Raw genomic sequence first — 20,291 nt, forward strand, 5'->3', positions numbered from 1 at the left:
TAATGTGGGCAGCAGACACCAGAAAATCATAATGTGGGCAGCAGGCACCTGAAAATCACAATGTGGGCAGCAGACACCTGAAAATCACAATGTAGGCAGCAGACACCTGAAAATCACAATGTAGGCAGCAGACACTAGAAAAAAAATGCACCTGTGAAAAAAAAACAATTCACTTACCTGACAGAAGTCTTCTCCTCTCCCGGCATCTGGCTCGCAGCTCCCCGAGTCCTCCTGCAGCACATCTCCCGCGCTGACAGGCAGAGTGCAGGGCTACGGCAAGATGGCTGCCAAAGCCCTGTACTAGAGACACAAAGTCTCCAGTGTAGGGCTTCTTCGGCGGCCATCTTGCCGTAGCCCTGCTCTGCCTGCCGGAGACTATGCAGGCTGCTGAAGCGGGGCTGCGGGGAATGAACTGGCGCAGCGTCTATTAGACGCTGCGGCCAGTTGAGCACCTTGCTGGGGGGTCCAGAGCAGCGCTTCCCCCACGGACAGTGAGCGGGCCCCAGAGCAGCCCCGGGCGGCCGGGCCCCCCTGCGGCTGAGAGAGTCGCATCCCCGGTAGGTACGCCGGTGGTGACAGCCTTTCCTCCTCCGGGCCCCTGACTTGCTAGGGGCCCCCCTGCAACTGCAGGGGCTGCAGGGTCTATTCCTACGCCCCTGGCTTTATTGTTAACAATATTCATTTATAAAATTAATTAGTCAGTGTTTGCACCACTGTAAAATCTTTCCTCTCCCAGATTTACATTCTTAAATTTACCACAGGTGGCAACATCTTTATTGCTAGTAGGAGCATCACTGCAGAATGTTTATTAAATGTGTGTTCTGAAGTCAATAGAAACAACACTCAGTCTCCTTAAAAGCTCTGTTAGAAGAAAGATGCATAACTAAACAGCCTAGGCTAAACATAACTGGTAAGGTGAGGTCACATAATAATGTACAACATTATATAGACATGGGTAGATGCTGGAACCAGGATAATTAACAGATAAGTCGGTATTCTAAATAATTTACTACAGTCTACTATAGTAGTAGATGGTACCTCTTTAATTATATTCCAACATCTTTTTTGCATCACAAAACATTTATCTTTGTTTGTCCAGTCCACCAAAACCAAGTGGTTCCCACCAGGGCCAATTTTAGGGTTCACAGTGCCCTGAGCGAAGGTAGATTTTGCCCCCCAATTAGGACTCTCACATCAGGTCATTAAATGACACAGATGAACAAGTGAAAAATGAGCACAGAAATAGAAGAGGGGGAGGAAGGCTGGAGGAGAGAGGGGGTTACTGAGGGTGCTGTGGAGAGAGATGGACTTACTGAGGGCTCTGGGGGTGGATGCGGGGAGAAAGGGTAGCAGAGGCACCAACAAAGAATAAAAACGATTAAAAACCATCTAAAAGGAAGGAAGTGGGTGGACTCACCTCCCTCAGGTATACAAATGACCAGGCCAGATGAGCCGTTATAAACACAACAATAGTATTTATTTGTAAAAATCTTTAAATGTGCAACACGTTTCACGGGCCAATATCCCGCTTCATCAGGCAATCGAGTGTGGAAAACACAAAGGAAAAAACCTCCCTTGGTGGAGGGGTGTATCCCCATCCTTTTCTATCTACAGAGAGCGACTTTTTTAAACCTGATTGGGGTCAGGTTATAAATCTCCCCATCTGCCTATTCAGTGGTTGCCTGTATGGTGACCCACACTTGTGAGTATATTTCATTTACACGTTACATCCTGATTTACTGAAAAAAATACTACGTTAGATTGGGCTCTCGGTTTTCACCTTTTGTCTTTCGAGGGGAGAAAGGGGCTTACTGAGAGGTAGATGTGGGAGAGGGGGATTGCTGAGAGTGCTGGTGGTTGGATGGGGAGAGTGTGGAGCTTACTGGGGGTATTTCAGGGGAAACTGGAAAAAAGGGCGCAGGCAGTTAGTGGACAAAAAGGGTGCTGCCATTCACTACCATAATAAATAGCGTTTAATGGGCGCCGAGCAGGAAAAAAGGGCGCCGGAGATAAATAACGTTTATAAAAATACTAAACATATTTATCCTATTTAACTAACTAAAACATTATTTAAAGTTTTATCCCTAACTGTTTGTAAAACATTATTATTCACAAAATAAAGCTAAATAGCGTTTATAAAAATACTAAACATATTTATCCTATTTAACTAACTAAACATTATTTAAAGTTTTATCTCTCACTGTTTGTAAAACATTATTATTTTCAAAATAAAGCGATCAGTACGTAACGTAAATTGCAGGTTTAGGCACCACCAGGGGGGTCTTAGGTTTAGGCATCACCAGGGGGGTCTTAGGTTTAGGCACCACCAGGGGGTCTTAGGTTTAGGCACCACCAGGGGAGTCTTAGGTTTAGGCATCACCAGGGGGGTCTTAGGTTTAGGCATCACCAGGGGGTCTTAGGTTTAGGCACCACCAGGGGGGTCTTAGGTTTAGGCATCACTAGGGGGGTTCTTAGGTTTAGGCATCACCAGGGGGTCTTAGGTTTAGGCACCACCAGGGGGGTCTTAGGTTTAGGCACCACCAGGGGGGTCTTAGGTTTAGGCACCACCAGGGGGGTCTTAGGTTTAGGCACCACCAGGGGGGTCTAGGGGTTAGGGATAGGTACAGGGAGGGTTCTGTGTGAGAGTAGGCTTAGGTATAGTTTTAGTAAAATTTGAGTAATACTTACTAATGTTTTACAACACTTATTACGAACGTAGTTATATTTATATCATCGTTATAAAGAATATTTTCACATTTTATAATAAGAACAAACAATAAATGAAGGTTATTCACAATAATATACAATTACAACAATTAAACATATATTATCTTTTTTTATAAACGTAATTGTAAGTTTCACTTTTGAAACAGGGAAGATTAACGTTTTTACAATTGCCGATTTCATAAACATTATTTAATGATTTATAAATTTGTAAAACATTATTTGTAAACCAAATATAGCACAATATTTTTATAAACGCTATTAATGATTAATTACTAATTCTCGTTTACACCCCGCGCCCTTTTTTCCCGACGCCATTTTTGTACGTACGCATTTCAGGTATATGGGGGGAGAGAGGGTCTTACTCAGAGGTGGAGAGGGAGAGAGGAGCTTACTGGGGATGGAGGGAAAGGGGGTCTTACTGAGAGTTCTTTGGGAGAGAGAGGGGCTTATTGAAGGTGCAGGGGAGAGCATGTGGCTTACTGAGGGTGTTGTGGGTGGATAGGGGAGAGACATGCTTACTTAGGAGTGGATAGGGGCTTACTGAGAGTTCTGGGGGGAGAGAGAAGCTTACAGATGAGTGAATGGGGGAGAGGGGGGGATTAATGAAGGTGCTGGCGGAGAGAGAGGCTTAGTGAGGTTGCTGGGGAAAGAGGAGCTTACTGTAAGTCCGGAGTTGATGCAGGGAGGGGCCTGGAAGAAGAATGGAGGCTATTGAGGATGGGAGATAAAGAGGGGGCAGAAAGATGGAGGGCAGTGGGGAGAGAGTAACTTACCTCTCAGATCCCCCTCCCTGCTCATCCTTTGGGGCTTCATCTAGTGCAGCATTTCCCTTTGCCTTTCCTAATGTGTTAGGGAGAGAATCATGGGCTACACACAAGCATATGCTTTATGGGTCTGGGGTGGAGTTTCACAAGCTGGTTTTGGGGCAAAGCTTCACAGCAGTCCAGCAGTCCTGGCACCCCTTTTGAAGAGGATTATTGTGGTGCCCTGGCGATCACTCAGGTTGCTCAGGGCAAAGGCTTGCCTTGGTTTCCACATCAAGACAGGCTTGCTCCTGTGCACATTTCTGGCACTATCTGATGCAGGACTAATTGGTGAATGGGAATATAAGTTTTCTGAGCTAATGAGATTGATTTTTACTATTAAAAATACGTGTATTTTATCATTTCATAGTGAAAAAAACACACTCTGTAGCATTATTTCAGAATCAAATATCTTCACCATCAATTGTGACAGGAACATAATCTAAGTTTTGTGATAAGCAGTAAGAATAGCCTAACAAAATTTGTGTTTTTTATCTACAGTAGCACTTTTTATTTTTAAACTGGAATTGGTAAAACTGAGAAATATGTGTTTTTTTCTATTTTTTCTTTATTTTCCCATTAAAATTCATAGAAAACAAAATTGTTCGAGGGAAAAAAATGGCATACAATGAAAGCCTATTTCGTCTTGAAAAAAACAATATATATTTCATTTCTGTGTCATATGTAGGGATAAAATTATTTCTGATTAAATAGGGACATCGCTAAACTGTCAAAACTGCTCTGGTCATTAAGTTGAAAACAAGGTCTGGATGCGAAGTGGATAACATATATACCTGTTAATACTGTGCCCATTGCATTTCTTGTTTACAGGTTCTGTTGGTGCATTACTATCTGTCAGTCTGTATGCTACCTCTACCTGCAGGGTGTATTGTAGTATTGTGCTAGGTAGGAGTTTTCGCAGGTGTTATGGGCTGGGCTATAGGTCAGTCACATGGGCATACATCCTGACCTATAGTCATTGACCAGACAAGCCTGAAATGAAGATTAGACAAGTCAAGTTCAGTCAGATCCATAGGATAGATGTACGGTAATGGAGGTGCATAAACAGGTAGGAGACATAAGGAGGAGCACCCTGCCCAAAGGCGTACAATGTAGAGGAAGAGGTGGGGACATGAAAGGATGGGGACCAGAGTTCAGCTGCAGGTTTAGAGCACTTGTTAGGGGGGGTAGGCCAGAGTAAAAAGGTAAGTTTTGAGGGTCTTCTTGAAGATGTTGAAAAAGGGGGGAAACCCTAATGGGGGGAGGTAGGGAATTCCATAGTGTTGGAGCAGCTCTTGAGAAGTCCTGGAGCCATGCATGGGATTGGGTTATGCGGGGGGGGGGGGGGGCAGTCAGGCGAAGTTCATTGGAGGAGTGGAGTGATCGGCTAGGTGTGTACCTCTGGGTAAGATTGGAAATGTAGGATGGGCAGGTTTTGTGGACAGGATTGTAGGCCAGACACAGCATCTTGAATCTAATGCTGGACTGAATAGGAAGCCAGTGGAGGAATTCACAGAGGAGAGCCACTGTGTTGGAGCGATGGGGAGAGTGGATAATTCTGGCTGCTGCATTCATGACGGACTGCAGAGGGGCAATTCGGGTCATAGGGAGACCAGACAGAAGGGTGTTGCAGTAGTCAAGGTGGGAAATTATGAGGACATGGATGAGGAGTTTGGTGGTGGCAGGGGTCAGGAAGAGTGGATCTTGCAGATGTTACAGAGATGGAAGTTGCAGGACTTTGTGAGGTTTTGGATGTGGGGGGTAAAGGATAGTGCAGAGTCCAGTGTGACACTCAGAAAATCGGGCTTGAGAGGTAGGGCAAATGGTAGTGTGGCTTACAGTGACATTCTCATCTGGGAGGGTCAGGGATGGCCGGGGTGGGAAAATTATAAATTCTGTTTTTTCCAGGTTTAGTTTCAGGAACCTAGCGGACATCCAGGAGGAGATGGCTGATAGGCCAATTTAGGGGGAAGCCAATTAACTTATCTGTATGCTTTTGGGATGTGGGGGGAAGCCGGAGTACCCGGAGGAAACCCAGAGGAGAACATACAAACTCCTTGCAGATGTTGACCTGGCTGGGATTCAAACCGGGGACCCAGCACTGCAAGGCAAGAGCGCTATCCACTACACTACCGTGCTGCCCAAGAACATAGCTCCTGTACTCCTGTACTCCGGAGGATGATGTTTGGTGGTAAGCAGATTAAGACATCAGACTAACATCATGGAACCAGAAGTAGTTAATTTCCTCCACTGTGTGAGAGGCCTGAAATATCCAGCATTGTATACCAAAGTTTTACATTTTTAATCATTTATTTTTACAGTGTACATTTTTACACCTTAATGAAACATGATGTTAGTTACAGGCACTGTAACATAGGCCTGAAAAAGGTGGCATGCGGCAGCCTAAAACATCTTTAATTTCCTCCTCTGTATGAGTGGTCTGAAAGGTCCAGCATTGTATACCAAAGTTTTACATTTTTATTAAATTATTTTTACTATTTATATGTTTCCCCTTTAAAGTAGACCTGAACTCTTGCACAGGACAGAAGGAAAAGATAGATAAATGCGCCCTGTATGTATTTAGAGAGTTTAGCCTGTCTATTATCCCCTACTCTGTGACTACTCACCACTGTAATTTAATCTCTTCAGTTGTGTCAGTTTAGTAATCTCCTCTGTCATGGCTCAGTTTTGTAAACACAGGATTTTAACCCGATGACTGGTTTCATGAAAGTAGACACACTGCAGATTTTTTTCAGGATTTGTATCATATGTAACAAAGAAATGTTTTTCTTTAAAGGTTATTATGCTGTTGCATATCTTTTAGAGCAGAGAGGAAGTTCTGAATTCAGGTCTCCTTAAATTACACGTTAGTCGCAGGCATAGTACTGCAAAAGTGGCATGTGTCAGCCTAAAACATTATAGTGGTATCCACTATAGCAGAGGGCTTAAAAATGGTAATTTATCAATCTAAACATTTGAAATAGCAGCCACAGTGTGTGATGGATGAAACATTGGGAAGTTACCTGCATAAACATTTGAAATAGCAGCAACAATATGTTATGCCTGAAAAATTGCCCAGTTACCTGCCTAAACCCTGCCTTACCTGCCTATAGCGGTGATGCAGGCACTTTACTGTATACGGGTGTTGTGCTACAACACACCACAAAAAGCAACAAAAAAATCAGTACAGCAGGGTCAATGTCAGTCCTTAAAAGGACTTTTGTGGTCAGGATGAGTCCTCAAAAAGGGGTGTGCCTAGCTAGTGAACTGCAAGGAGCAGAGCACCTAGGAAGCAGCTACACATTACTATATATCACACACAGTAAGCCTATCTCTCACTGTCCCATAACCTACAGCAGCACACTTCTTGCTACACTGACTAAAGCAGAATGGAAAATGGCTGCTGGGATTATGTATTTTATAGGGTTGGGAGTGGCCTTGATGGTGATAATGTCTGATTTGCCACCCTGTCTCATCTGACTTCAGGGTGAAGGGCCACAAGATTGCTCCTTGGGAAAGTATAGGGAAGTTGCAAAAGGCCCGTATAGTTTGTCTGACTTACAAGTGAGAAGCGTCCGTTCACCAGCGAACGTGTTCGGCCATCCGTGGTCACAACTAATTCTGAATCTCTAATATGCAAAAGAAATGGAATAATACAGGGGTTGTTTCATCAAAGTAAATAGCGTGAGCAACCTCCTGTTCCTCGCGCTAATAAATCAGCGCGACTTAATTTTGTTTACCTGCAACGGCCGCTGCTTACAAAAGCCATGCGGTAGTGATGTATTACTCCCGCGATACTTCACTAGCACAGCCGCTACTATGTTCATTAACATAGTTTATACATAGTAACTATGTTAATTAAAATAATAGCAGCCGCGCCAGTGAAGTATCCTGTAGCGAAACATCACTACTGTGTGGCTTTAGTAGGCAGTGGCCGTTGTTTAGTTACGCAAGCTACACTGCCACTAGCGCACGTAGAGTGCAGGTAAACAAAATTAAGTTGCGCTGATTTATTAGCGCAAGCAACAGGAAGTTGCTCGCACCATTTTAATATACATCATTGCACAAGTCCAAGTTTGTAATATTTAAAGAGACTCTGAAGTCTCAAGAAAACTTTCTTATTATTTAATAAAGGTGTTTAACATAATAACCCTACCTAAACCGCCACATCCCCGCCTCTCTAATCTAACTAAATCCCCCCAAACTCCCCAGGAAGGGGGGGGGGCAGCGCCTCCGTGTGAGACAGGGCTATGAGCCGCAGCTCTGCCTCACACGCGTCTGTCAGCCCGGATCGCCGCCTCTCCCCCGCCCCTCTCAGTCTTCCTTCACCGAGAGGGGCGGGGGAGAGGCGGAGATCCGCCGCTGACAGACGCGTGTGAGGCAGGGCTGCAGCTCATAGCCCTGCCTCACACGGAAGCGCTTAGGGCAGCAAAATCCATGACCAAGAAAGTCGTGGATTTTGCAGGTGAGAGGGAGGGGAGAGTTAGGGGGGATTTAGATAGTTTACAGCGTCGGGAATGTGGTGGTTTAGTTAGGGCTATTATGTTAAACACTTTTATTAAAGGGGTTCTGTGGGGGTTGTGCAAGAGAAAAACGGACACTTACCTTGGGCTTCTATCAGCCCCGTGCAGCGGTAATGTCCCACGCCGTCCTCCTCCCATCTGCCGTTCTCCGCCGCCGGCCCCGGTCTAAGCGGCATGGGATCCAACTGCGGCTGCGCTAGAGTGGCCGCGCACCCGCTCGCTTCCGCCTGCGTCATCGGAAGCTTACTGCGCAAGCGCAGTACAAGGCTCCGTTGTACTGCGCCTGCGCAGTAAGCCTCAGATGACGCGAGCGGAGGCACGGCAACGCGCATTATTCGTCTGTATGTCAGACGAATAATAGCCCGGTGCCGGCTGCGGGGAACGGCGGATGGGAGCAGGACGGCGTGGGACATTACCGCTGCACGGGGCTGATAGAAGCCCAAGGTAAGTGTCAGTTTTTCTCTTCCACAACCCCCACAGAACCCCTTTAAATACAAAGATGCTTTTTTTGACACTTCAGTGTCTCTTTAACTATTTATAACCTTTTCCCATGAAGTACCAACACTCTGATTCAATTAACTTTCCTCTTGAGAGGAAAGTAGTAACATCCACTCAAAAAACTGTCTTGTAACCATGTGGAGCTCAATGTTGATACAGCATGCAAAACAGCATTCTGTCGATTTGAATCTCCCGGGAGACAAAAGACTGTAATATGTATGAGAGTGGTATGTTGTGTGCTGGCTTGAGTGACACAGCCGGCTGTGAACATCTTAGGTTAGAACAACCAATACCTGCTCGTTTTTAAGGGGCACAGGGGTGACACAATTTAGCAATTTATTAATAAACCTATATTTTGATAAGCAGACATGTGTGGTATTGTGCATATGTACGGTGGAAAATTGGTCACTACACGTGGCTCTCCTGTATAAGGATACAATTAACCTCCCCGGCGGTAAGCCCGACCTACGACTAGCCGCCGGAGAGGATCACATGGCCCCCGGAGGATTTTTTAAAAATAAAATTTGATTTAAATGCTTATGCTAGCACTTCGCTAGCTAACCATACCTCTCAGGTCCCCCCGCTCTCCCCCGATAACCCCCCCGATCACCGCCGTTATACGTGGCCCCCAGGGATCCCGCGATGGCGCAGCCTCCCAATCAGCTACAACCTTTGCTATGGGGAGGATCGAGACTGCGCATGACATCGTGACTTCATGTCCAATCGTCGCCGTAGCGACGACTGAAGCTAAATAGTGAAGCTGCGGCTCTCGCGGGATCGAGGAAGGGTAAATATTGCCGGCGGCGATCGGGGGGATCAGAGCGGTGCCGGGGGGACTTGGGGGACATAATTAGCTAGCGAAGTGCTATTATATCAAATTTTATTTTTAAAAAATCCTCCCGCGGACGCAGCCTCTGAAACTGCGTACCGCCAGGGAGGTTAAGCTACATTGATTTAGGCGCAGGACATTGTTGTGTGCTATTGGTAAAAGTAAATAGGAAAAATAATATTACAATTAAGTCAATCTGGAACAACTTATTTTAGGTACTCCTTTGCCTGCTGGGGACCTAAAAGTTATTTTATTGAAAAGGGGTGAAAATACCTCTTGTGAGAATACTCATGAGAACAATTAACCACTTGAGGACCGCAGTGTTAAACCGCCCTAAAGACCAGTCCATTTTTCAACGAAAAAATGGCCTGGTCTTTAGGGTTTTTTTTCAGAGCTTTTTGTTGGTGGGGTCTGATCCCTGCCAGGATGTTTATTTTTTTAATAAATATTTATGTTAATATTTTTTAAATACATTTTCTTATTTATTTCATTTTTTTAAATTCCCTCCCTCCCCCAGCCAGCCTATAGCGGTGATCGATTGTCATAGGCTTCAGTCTTTGAGAGCCAATCGCTCTCCTGCATCCCAGGTGGACATCCGTGTCAGCTGTCCCCAGTACAGCGCAGCAATAGATCGCAGCGCTGTACCTAGCAAATAGACGGCGAATTGCCGTCTAACAGTCCCCAAGCGGCGATCGCCGCTGGGAGACTGAAGGCAGAGCGGAGCTACGTCATCCAAGCGGGGATGCTCGAGCATCGGCACGCGCGATCCCCTGCAAACCACTGCCCCAGGACTTTATGCCGATCAGCGTTAGGTGGTCCTGGGGCTGCCGCCACGGCCGCGGTTTTGAGAATTTTTATTTATTTATTTGCTTGCTGGTGGCTTAAAGTGAACCAGAGACGAAGCACTCTCATGTATTGTACCATATATATCAGTGGGAACATTAGAGAAAACACGTACCCTGCTCTCTGTTTCATTCTTCACTGCTCAGCCTGCTTCTAATCAGCCCTGATAAAATCCCTGACTGAGCATTCAGTCTGGCTTTACTCAGGAATCATTATAGCTGAGTCTGTCTTCTCTGATGTCTTTTCAAGCCCGAGCCTGCCCCCTTGTGGCTCTGCTATAATGACTCAGCTATAATGATTCCTGAGCAAACCAGACTGAATGCTCAGTCGGGAATTTTATCAAGGCTGGTTAGAAGCAGGCTGAGCAGTGGTGAAATACATGAATGTGCTTTGTCTCTGATTCACTTTAAAGTGTAACTGTCGGGGGTAAAAAATAAAAGTCAATTCTTTATTTTTATCTGGTAAACAAGTAATAAGGAGGCAAGCAATCCAAAAGTTAAAATCACTATTACTTTTCTTGTTGATAAATGATCATTCCCCAGTTTACCGGACTCTTATTTGGTACATTGCTGCAGGAAGTTGCAGAGCATGCTGGTGTAACGATTGGTGTAGCAAAACAGGAGACTGGTTATTGTGTGATCTGCAGTATCACCAATAATCCAGACACTATACCTGATTATGTGGTGATCTGCAGAATCACCAATAATGCACGTATAGCTAACAAGGTAATAGCAATTATCGTAAGAGAACAGAGGCGCCAGCAGGATAAAAGGTAATAAAAAATTTAAATTTGCTGGGAGGCCGTGGTGGACTTACCTCCGGAAAGCAGACTCAAAATACTGTCTGAATTAAACAAATAAATGTATTATTGGTACCCCAAAAGATGCAACGTGTTTTGCAGGCACAGCTCGCTTCATCAGGCAATAAGATAGGGGACAAACTGTGGACAAAGACAGAAGACGTTGCTGTAGCGAGCCACATAAAATGAACTAAGTATGTAGTATCATGCAAATTGTATGCAACATTTTCACAATATAAACACTGGATACAAGGTTGCACAATTAGAACAAGGACTACAGACCCTAGCCTCATAAAATCCACAAAAAAGTCATTGCATCTTGTTGCCTAAGGACAAACTCAATTTTGTATAGGAGGCAAGAAAGTGCAGAGTGCTAACTATGTAGTGCAAAATATTGCTAATAATAAGGTGCAGTAGTGTAGCAGCACAAGATGAGTGACCGCAGAAAAATAATCGTAAAGTGCAGCAGTATAGGGCAGATATAAGTAAAAATGCTTTGCATAAAAGTATGTAGTATCATGCAAATTGTATGCAACATTTTCACAATATAAACACTGGATACAAGGTTGCACAATTAGAACAAGGACTGCAGACCCTAGCCTCATAAAATCCACAAAAAAGTCATTGCATCTTGTTGCCTAAGGACAAACTCAATTTTGTATAGGAGGCAAGAAAGTGCAGAGTGCTAACTATGTAGTGCAAAATATTGCTAATAATAAGGTGCAGTAGTGTAGCAGCACAAGATGAGTGACCGCAGAAAAATAATCGTAAAGTGCAGCAGTATAGGGCAGATATAAGTAAAAATGCTTTGCATAAAAGTATGTAGTATCATGCAAATTGTATGCAACATTTTCACAATATAAACACTGGATATGAGGTTGCACAATTGAGACAAGGTTGGCAGACCTTAGTGGTATAAAATCCACAAAAAGGTCAGTGAATCCTGTAGAAAAATTCAATTTTATGCAGGAGGCAAGAAAGTGCAGAGTGCTAACTATGTACTGCAAAATATTGCTAATAAAGTGCTGAAGTGTGGCAGCACAAACTGAGTGACCGCAGAAAAAATAATTGTAGTGTGCAGCAGTATACAGCACAGATTAATAAAAATACATTGCATAAAAGTCAATTGCATAAAAGTTGTAATAGTGTGGCAGGGTATAGTGAATATAAGCAAGGGATTGTGAAATATATTTTAGGATAAAATAGTAAAATAGAAATAGTAGTAGTCTTACCAGTAGCTCGTCAGTAGCACGAATAGCGCCTCTGTGATGAAGTGAGGACACTTCATGCTTTATATATGGTGCCTGGGATGTGTCTGCCAATGGAAGGAAGCAGAGGGTGTAGGGTAGGCGGGGCAGATATACGTGGAGGGGGACAGGCAGCCTGCCAAATGTAATGTGGCCATTTGTATTGAAAACCACTATAGTAGTGTGTTGCTGCCATCATGTGGTTATTAAAAGGTATGGCACCTAGTGAATTAAATAGGGGGAAGAAGGAAAAAAAAAAAAAACACAACACCCATACCACAATTTTAGCATCTTGCATAGATTTTAGTTCAAATGCCCACTTCTGTATTTGTAAGAATTTTAGGCGGAGGATGCAATATATAGCAAAAACATAAAAATAAGATAAAAATAAACATACACAATATACACACAATATTTATATAATCATCATTAAATAAATATAATCATTAAAAGGTATGATAAAAGAGTTTTGATAAAAGAGAGCGGCAGAGATGAATAAAACGCTGCTAGATATGATAGTGAATTTAGTGAATTTTTTCGAGTTGCTCGTTTAGTCCCTCAGGGACGAGGGTTTTCAGAATTTGTATCCAATACATTTCAGTTTTTCTGAGACGATCAAGGGCATCCAGCAAGTGAGCACGTACTGAGTCAATTAATGTAATATGAAAAAAATCGGGATCATTGTTGTGATGGGTGGAAAAGTGACGTGAGACACTGTGAAGGGGAAATGTGTTAATGATGTTTCTTTTGTGCTGGCCAATCCTGCTGCGTGCCATTTGGGTGGTCCGCCCCACGTACTGGAGCCGGCAGGGGCATGAAATGAGGTAAGTAACATACTTGGATTCACATGAGAGGTGTCTATTGATCGGATACTGGATATGGGTAATGTAAGAAGTAAAGGAGGTGTCTGGCTGGATGAATTTGCAGGCTGTACAACGAGGTTTGTTGCATGGATAACAACCTGGAGCCTGTTGGGGTGGGGTATTATGAGTGGAGCGTGGCGCAGAGAGTTGACTGGGGGCCAGAATGTTTTGGAGATTTGGCGCTCTCCTATAGCTGGTTCGTGGGGTAGTAAAGGTCGGAGGAATGGATCTTGCATAAGGATGTCCCACCTGTTTTTAATGATGTTTTGTATTTGCACGTGTTGGGCATTGTAACGTGTAATAAATCTAGGTGGACCTTCTGTGTTGGAGGGGGTGGACAGATTGGTGGCCGACTTCGGTATTTTGGCTCTGTATTTGGCATCCTTGATTAACTTTTTGGGGTATTTGCGAGCTGTGAACTTTTGGGTGAGTATATTGGATTGAATTTCATATTGTTGTGGATCTGTACAGTTTCTGTAAATTCTTCTATATTGGCTATAAGGTGTATTGGTGATCCAGGGGTGGTGATGGAAGCTGTCAAAGTGAATGTAATTGTTCACATCAACCGGCTTGAAGTAAGTTTTGGTTTTGATGTGGTTCATGTCAATATAGAGTGTCAGGTCTAGGAATTCTATGGAGGATGTGTGGTGGTGGTGTGTGAACTGGAGACCGGCTGTGTTGGAGTTGAGGTAACTGACAAAGTGAGGGATGAGTGTGATGTCCCCCCTCCAAATAAAGATGAGACCATCAATGTATCGTTTATAAAAAATAATGTTATGTGAATATGGATTGTTGGTGGTCAAATTGAGATGTTCTAGATAGCCCATGGTGAAATTGGCATAGGATGGGGCAAAGGAGCTCCCCATCGCTCTGCCGCTGGTCTGATGGTATATTTTATCATTGAAAGTGAAAATATTGTTATTCAAAATAAATTTAGCACACTGTATAAGGAAGGCTTGTTGTGTGTGTGGCATGGAAGTATCAGAGGCAAGGAAGTGTTGAAGGAAGGTGAGACCAAAGGAGTGGGGAATATTGGTGTACAGAGCAGTGACATCGGATGTTAGCCAGACAAAATCAGGCTGCCAGGTGATGTTATGTAGTAATAGTATCAGATGTTGAGAGTCTTTGAGAAAGGAATCCAGAGACTGAACGTGGGATTGTAGGTGTTGATCTAGAAATTTTGATAAGTTACTGGTGATGGAGTCGATGCCCGAGATGATGGGCCTGCCTGGTGGTTTGTGTAAGTTCTTATGTATCTTCGGTAAATAGTAGAATAGGGGAGTTTTGGGTTGAGTATGATGATAAAAAAAATTTCATTCTTCATAATAATATTATTTAGAAAGGCATTGTTGATAAAAGCTTTGAGTGCACTGTTTAGAGAAGGGGTGGGGTCAATAGCTATTGTCTCGTAATGTGTTGGATCTCCCAGGAGTCTGGCCGCTTCCTCCAGATAATCAGACCGATTAAGGATGACGATCCCCCCTCCCTTATCTGTGGGTTTTATGACTAGCCCATGGTTTTTTTTTGCAGAGATTTCAAAGCAGAGGACTCTTGTTGATTGAGGTTGGATTTGTATGGAGGTAGATTATCATGGAGTATTTGTAGGTCATTGAGAACCATGGAGTAAAATGTATCTATGTAATTTCCTTTTGAGGCCACTGGGTAAAAACGTGACCTTCCTTTGAGTGTGGTGGTGATATATTTTTCAGTTTCAATTTCCAAATGGGATGCAGTAACAGTGGGTAGTGATGAGCGTGATGGGGTCTGTATTGGTAGGGGGTTTGAGTTTTTTTATTGCAAAGTGTCTCTTCAAGGTAAGTTTTCGTATGTAACAATTGAGATTGGAAAACAGTTCAAACAAATTGGCCTGGTTTGTTGGGCAAAAAGATAGTCCTTTTTCCAAAAGTTTGGTTTCATGAGGTGTGAGAGTATGGTCTGTAAGGTTGAAAATGCATTTGTTGTTATGAGGTGAGGGTGGTGGATTGGGCTGGGGAATTGTGATTACAGTTTGTTTCTTTTTTCTTTTCCCTCTACTTCCTCTTTTTCTGTGTCTGATAGCTGTCGTTTTAATTTGTTTGTGGGTTGTAAGAACACCCGCTCTGAACGGGGACTGGGTAATTGGGTAGAGAAAATGTTCTCGGATAGTGCTGAGGGGAGTTCTAAAAAAGAGGAAGTGAGGGTATTGTTGGCAATGTCGTTATTGGTCTTGGGGATATCGTGAAGTGGCTGAAAGAATGTTCTGATAGAAGTCTGGTGTGTATGAGGGCCTAAATTCTTTTTATTGGGAGGTGTCCATAGACATTTTTGGTCTGCTGTTCTGTAACGATTGGTTTAGCAAAACAGGAGTCTGGTTATTGTGTGATCTGCAGTATCACCAATAATCCAGACACTATACCTGATTATGTGGTGATCTGCAGAATCACCAATAATGCACGTATAGCTAACAAGGTAATAGCAATAGTGTATAGTGCCTGGTGCAACTGTAACACTGATCAGTTTGGTAAAACCTCACCAGAGGAGCTGGCAGGTACTATCAGTAATGAACCTCACCAGTGACAAGGGCTCACTGGTGAGTGGAGAGGTCAGACAGATCGGTTTGGCAACAGGCGGGCAGATACAGTACAAAATCGACAGGCAAGAGGATAGAGATATTCAGGCAGAGTCAGCAACAGAATCAGATGGGCTAAAGTACAGAATCGTTAAGCGAAAGCGAAGTCAGAAGAGAGCCAGAGTCCTACACAGGTTATCAAGCAATATAATAACAATAGTAATAATAAATCCTAGTCTTGTGTGAAATCCCTGGTTTCCTCCCAGATCAAAGCACACGGGATCTATCTAAGGTCTGAGTGCTAACACAAAGCATTCGCAACAGCAGACAGTTTGCAAGTGACTCCAGAAGGCTTAAGAAGCGGAGGAGACCCCTCGGCCATGCCCATACCCATCAGCCAATCGGAAACGCAGAGAGTCTCCTCTGACGTCAGCCGACCGGCAGGTCAGCTGACGCGCCTCCTCCCCGCATAAAGGTCCTGTCTGTGCGCGTGTGACAAAGCCACCCTATGAGGCACTGACAATTCCTTCCTCGGCATGCTAGATGCCGGAGGGACGGGAGAAACGCCCGACAAAGAATGTTACAGCTGGGTTGTTTTTTTTTGTTCTTTACTTTGCTCTCAGATTTAACTAAAGCAGCCTGATCAGCTGAAGCCTCTTTTCCCCCTGTCTTCCCCTGCCACTCCTCTGTTCCTCTCTGAGTGACCAATATTTCTCATGCTGAGACAATGCACTCTATTGCTGGGTGGGAGTGCCTACAAACTAGTAGGAGGGCAGGCAATGCATGCACAGACAGAGTAAGGGAGGAAATGATTTCAGTATTGGCTTCAAGATAGACACAGTTAAGATGGAGAATCCTAGGAAGGATTTTCTTTTTTTTACTAAAGAAGAATCACTAAAATCAAAACGCGGTGTGAAGAAACGTGGAAAAGCCGCCGCAAGTGTTCAGGGTGAGGCGGCCGCGTCCAACATGGCGGCACAACGCGAAGAAACCGCCGCATGCCGCATAGGCAGAGCGGTGGAGTCCGCGTTGGATGCGGCGGTTTGTACGCATAGCGATACCACTGACATGGTGGTTGGACGCGGGGAGTCCGCCACTTGCTTGGAGAGCGGTGCGGCGGCCCCCGCGCCCGAATCAGCAGATACATTGCAAAACATGTCTGGTGTGGCTGGGACTGCTAGTCCACACAGGTTCAGAAGGACGCGCGCGCGGAGAGGCAGAGCTTATATGACAGCCAGAGAAGAGTCAGCTGACCAAGCTGGTCAGCTGACATTTTTACCATCCTCCATTGGTCCAGCACTTAGGGGTGGTGCTGGAGAGCGTTGTGGTATATATACTGGGTGCTGGTCATTTCTCTGGTGTCTGGCGTTGCGATCACTACGTGGTAGCATTTAGACCTTGTCTGTATCTGTGTTCTAGCATAGTTTCCAAAGGTGTTGACGATCAAGGAACTCACACCTTAGCGTCAGGAATATTGAACTGTATTATTTGTTATGACCTTCTGCCTGCCTGACTATCCCTCTGAACTCTGATTCTGTACCTTGCTATTTCTGATATCCTGTTGCCAAACTCTGCTCATTCCTGGACTCTGTATTTGCCTCCTGATTCTGTACCTTGTTATTCTGATACTCCGTTGCCAAACTCCGCCTGTTCATTGGATTCCGTATCTGTCTCCTGAATCTGTACCTTATCTGTCTGTGTGTTAACGACCTGGCTTGCCCGACCTCGAGAACTGACCTTACTGTTAGAGGCAGTTCCCAGACCTGTTAGTGACACCCTCTCACTGGTGTCACTCACACTCTGTCCTTCCTACTCTCAGCCTAGCTCCTCCCCCGGGAGAGTCTAGGCCTTCGGAAGGAACATACTTCTGTGCAGTACTCAAAGATTAGCTGTTGCACTTAACACTCACTTGTTATCTCAGGTGTCCAGAGGTTAGTAGATATATCTGATTATCGGTGATACTGCAGATCATCGATAATTGGGTATATTCTGTATTCTCGGTGATACTGCAGTTCATCGGTAATCAGACCCTCTCTGTGTTACACCGATCGTTACACGCGGACAGTGCAATACATATGTAAGTAGAGCAAGTATTTATCTACTTATATATGTGTTTTTTTCTGAGATAGTATGGCTGACCGCTCCTCTTTAACCACTTTGGTCTATCTGGACGGATGTATCCGTCCAGATAGCCTCCACAGCTGCTTCGGGGCAGCGCGTGCTCCCGCCACCTTTCGCTTCCCCTGAGATCAATGAATGGGAATAAAGATCCCATTCATTGATCTATGTCCCCCTAAGAAAAAATGACGGCTTTCTCTGGAAAGCCGTGATTTTTCTATGTCCCACGTCACCCCTTCTGTTCCTGGAAGCTAGAGCTCTCACCTGCAGGACGAAAAATCAAAAACTTTTTTTTTTAAATATACACAATAAATTTCATTTAAAAATCCCCTGTTTACCTCCCCACTCCCAAAAACCCCAAATAAATGTTTTAATAAAAAAAAAAAACATAAATAGTTACATAAGGGTCTGAACTTTCTTAATATGCAAGTCAAGCGAGTATATTAGTGATGGACGCAAATTGAAAAAATGCACCTTTATTTCCAAATAAAATATTGGCGGCAAACATTGTGATAGGGACATAATTTAAATGGTGTAATAACCAGGACAAATGGTCAAATAAAATATGTGGGTTTTAATTATGGTAGCATGTATTAATTTAAAGCTATAATGGCTGAAAACTGAGAAATAATGATTTTTTTTCCCATTTTTTTTCTTAATATTCATGTTTAAAATGCACTTAGAAAAAAATAATTCTTAGCAAAATGTACCACCCAAGGAAAGCCTAATTGGTGGAGGAAAAAAACAAGATATAGATCAATTAATTGTGATAAGTAGTGATAAAGTTATTGGCGAATGAATGGGAGGTGAACGTTGCTCTGATGCATAAGGTGAAAGGACACTGTGGGCTGAATTGGTTAAAAGGCATTTTTATTATTAATTTATTTATTGCATTTAAAAAGCACCAACAAATTACACCACTCTGGGTTTTTTTTTTATTGATAAGATGTGAAAATAACACCTAGGAGAAAACTTAGGAGAAAAAGGTGAATTGAATCAGGCCCATGAAATTGATTTGAAGCTGAAGTAATCATCGCCAGCAAGTAAGATGTAAAAGGAAAGTAAAATAAACTATTTTCCTCTTCTTGCTCCTGGCCTGCCTTGCAGCTTACAAACCCAGATAGTACTCTTAAGACAAATTTTGTTTTGTCTAGCAGAAATCTGTCATTTCTTGATGGGCAACCCGTTACAAAAATGGGAACAAATGAGAATGACATTTCAAGCATTAGAACTGAAACTGTAATTTATGTTGCAATTTGAAATTTTATTTCCATGACTTTATAAACTTTAAGGTAACGTCCTAACTTATTTTGTTGCCACAGAAACAGAATTGCTGCTCAAGAGCTTTGGCAACAACATATGTACTAGGAAAGGTGAAAAGAGATAGTAAACAAAGAACTGAGATAGGAAAGAACTAATCTCAGAATTAATTTTTATCTTGTCTTGCCTACACAATAAATATGTCCAGTTTTCATTATTTCTTAATTCTACAGAAACATCTAAAAAAAAACATTGTGCAATTATGTGTTTTGTGTTGTCTTGGAGTGCTTTGCATTATCTTCTCCATCAATTAATAGCAGAATAAAACTCACATAATTATTTATGATTTTTCTTGCAAATTCTTATTGTAACTTGATCAAAGTCAAAAGAATATTTGAAGAATAGGAAAAGGGACATGTCAGTTGCCTGACATTTCCAAAATGGGTCAAGGTTTGTAACTTTCTCACCATCAGTCAGTGGATTGTCAATTTGCAGGCATTAAAAAAGAACTTCAGTCTATTCATAAAATTCATATACCGTATTTTTTCAGACCATAAGACGCACCATACTTTAAGATGCACCTAGATTTAGAGGACAAAATCCAAGGTAAAACAATTTATGAAACCTGTTCTGTCCATGGTGCAGGGGCATCTAATGGACCTTCCCCGTTCCCATTTATTGTCCCCCTTGTGTCTTCCTTGTACCTCTTGTGTCCCCTTCCTCCTGTGTCCTCCTCTATGCCCATGTGTCCTTTGTTCTCCCATGTCCTCTGTCCCCCTGTGTCTTCCTATGTTCTTTGTCCCCATGTGTCTTCTGCCCGCCTGTGTCCTCTGGTGTCCTGTCCCCTCTGGGGATCTGTCTCCCTATCCTCTGCCTCCTCCGGTAATGATCTTCAGGCTACGAAAGTAGCTGCTTAGCTGTGGAAAAGCTCTACAAATCAGGCAGGGGGCGCTTCCCCAGACCACCAATCACAGAGCCCACTGCTCCCTGTTTGATTTAAAATTGGACCGGACAGTCTTGAAGGCGGGACCATGGGTTTGTCATTGGGGCCAATCACTGCACTCTTTGCTACTGAGGGAGTCGGAGGACAGGGGGACAGACCCCCCAGAGGGGGCGGAGGACAGGGCAGGGGACAGTGTCACCATAGGGGGCAGGGACAGCATCACCAGAAGAACCCGGAGGACAGGGGGACAGCATCACCAGAGGGACCTGGAGGACAGGGTGACAGCAGAC

At 43.7% G+C, this 20,291-nt stretch overlaps 1 protein-coding gene across 11 annotated transcripts in view; it reads right to left on the minus strand.

Annotated features, from left to right (window-relative positions):
- Positions 1-20,291, minus strand: part of LOC137536207 (leukocyte tyrosine kinase receptor-like) — a 522,796-nt gene that overhangs the window by 167,525 nt on the left and 334,980 nt on the right. For 8 of the 11 annotated variants that reach the window (XM_068258313.1, XM_068258309.1, XM_068258312.1 and 5 more), the window contains 2 exons: positions 11,099-11,163; positions 7,093-7,159 (listed from right to left, as the gene is read on the minus strand). The exons of the other annotated variants lie outside the window; for them this stretch is intronic. The gene's annotated coding sequence lies outside the window, so the exon portion shown is untranslated. The remainder of the gene's footprint in view (positions 1-7,092; positions 7,160-11,098; positions 11,164-20,291) is intronic. 11 annotated transcript variants of the gene reach the window in all.

Source organism: Hyperolius riggenbachi, chromosome 10 (genome assembly GCF_040937935.1).
Source record: "Hyperolius riggenbachi isolate aHypRig1 chromosome 10, aHypRig1.pri, whole genome shotgun sequence".
Classification (NCBI taxonomy): domain Eukaryota; kingdom Metazoa; phylum Chordata; class Amphibia; order Anura; family Hyperoliidae; genus Hyperolius; species Hyperolius riggenbachi.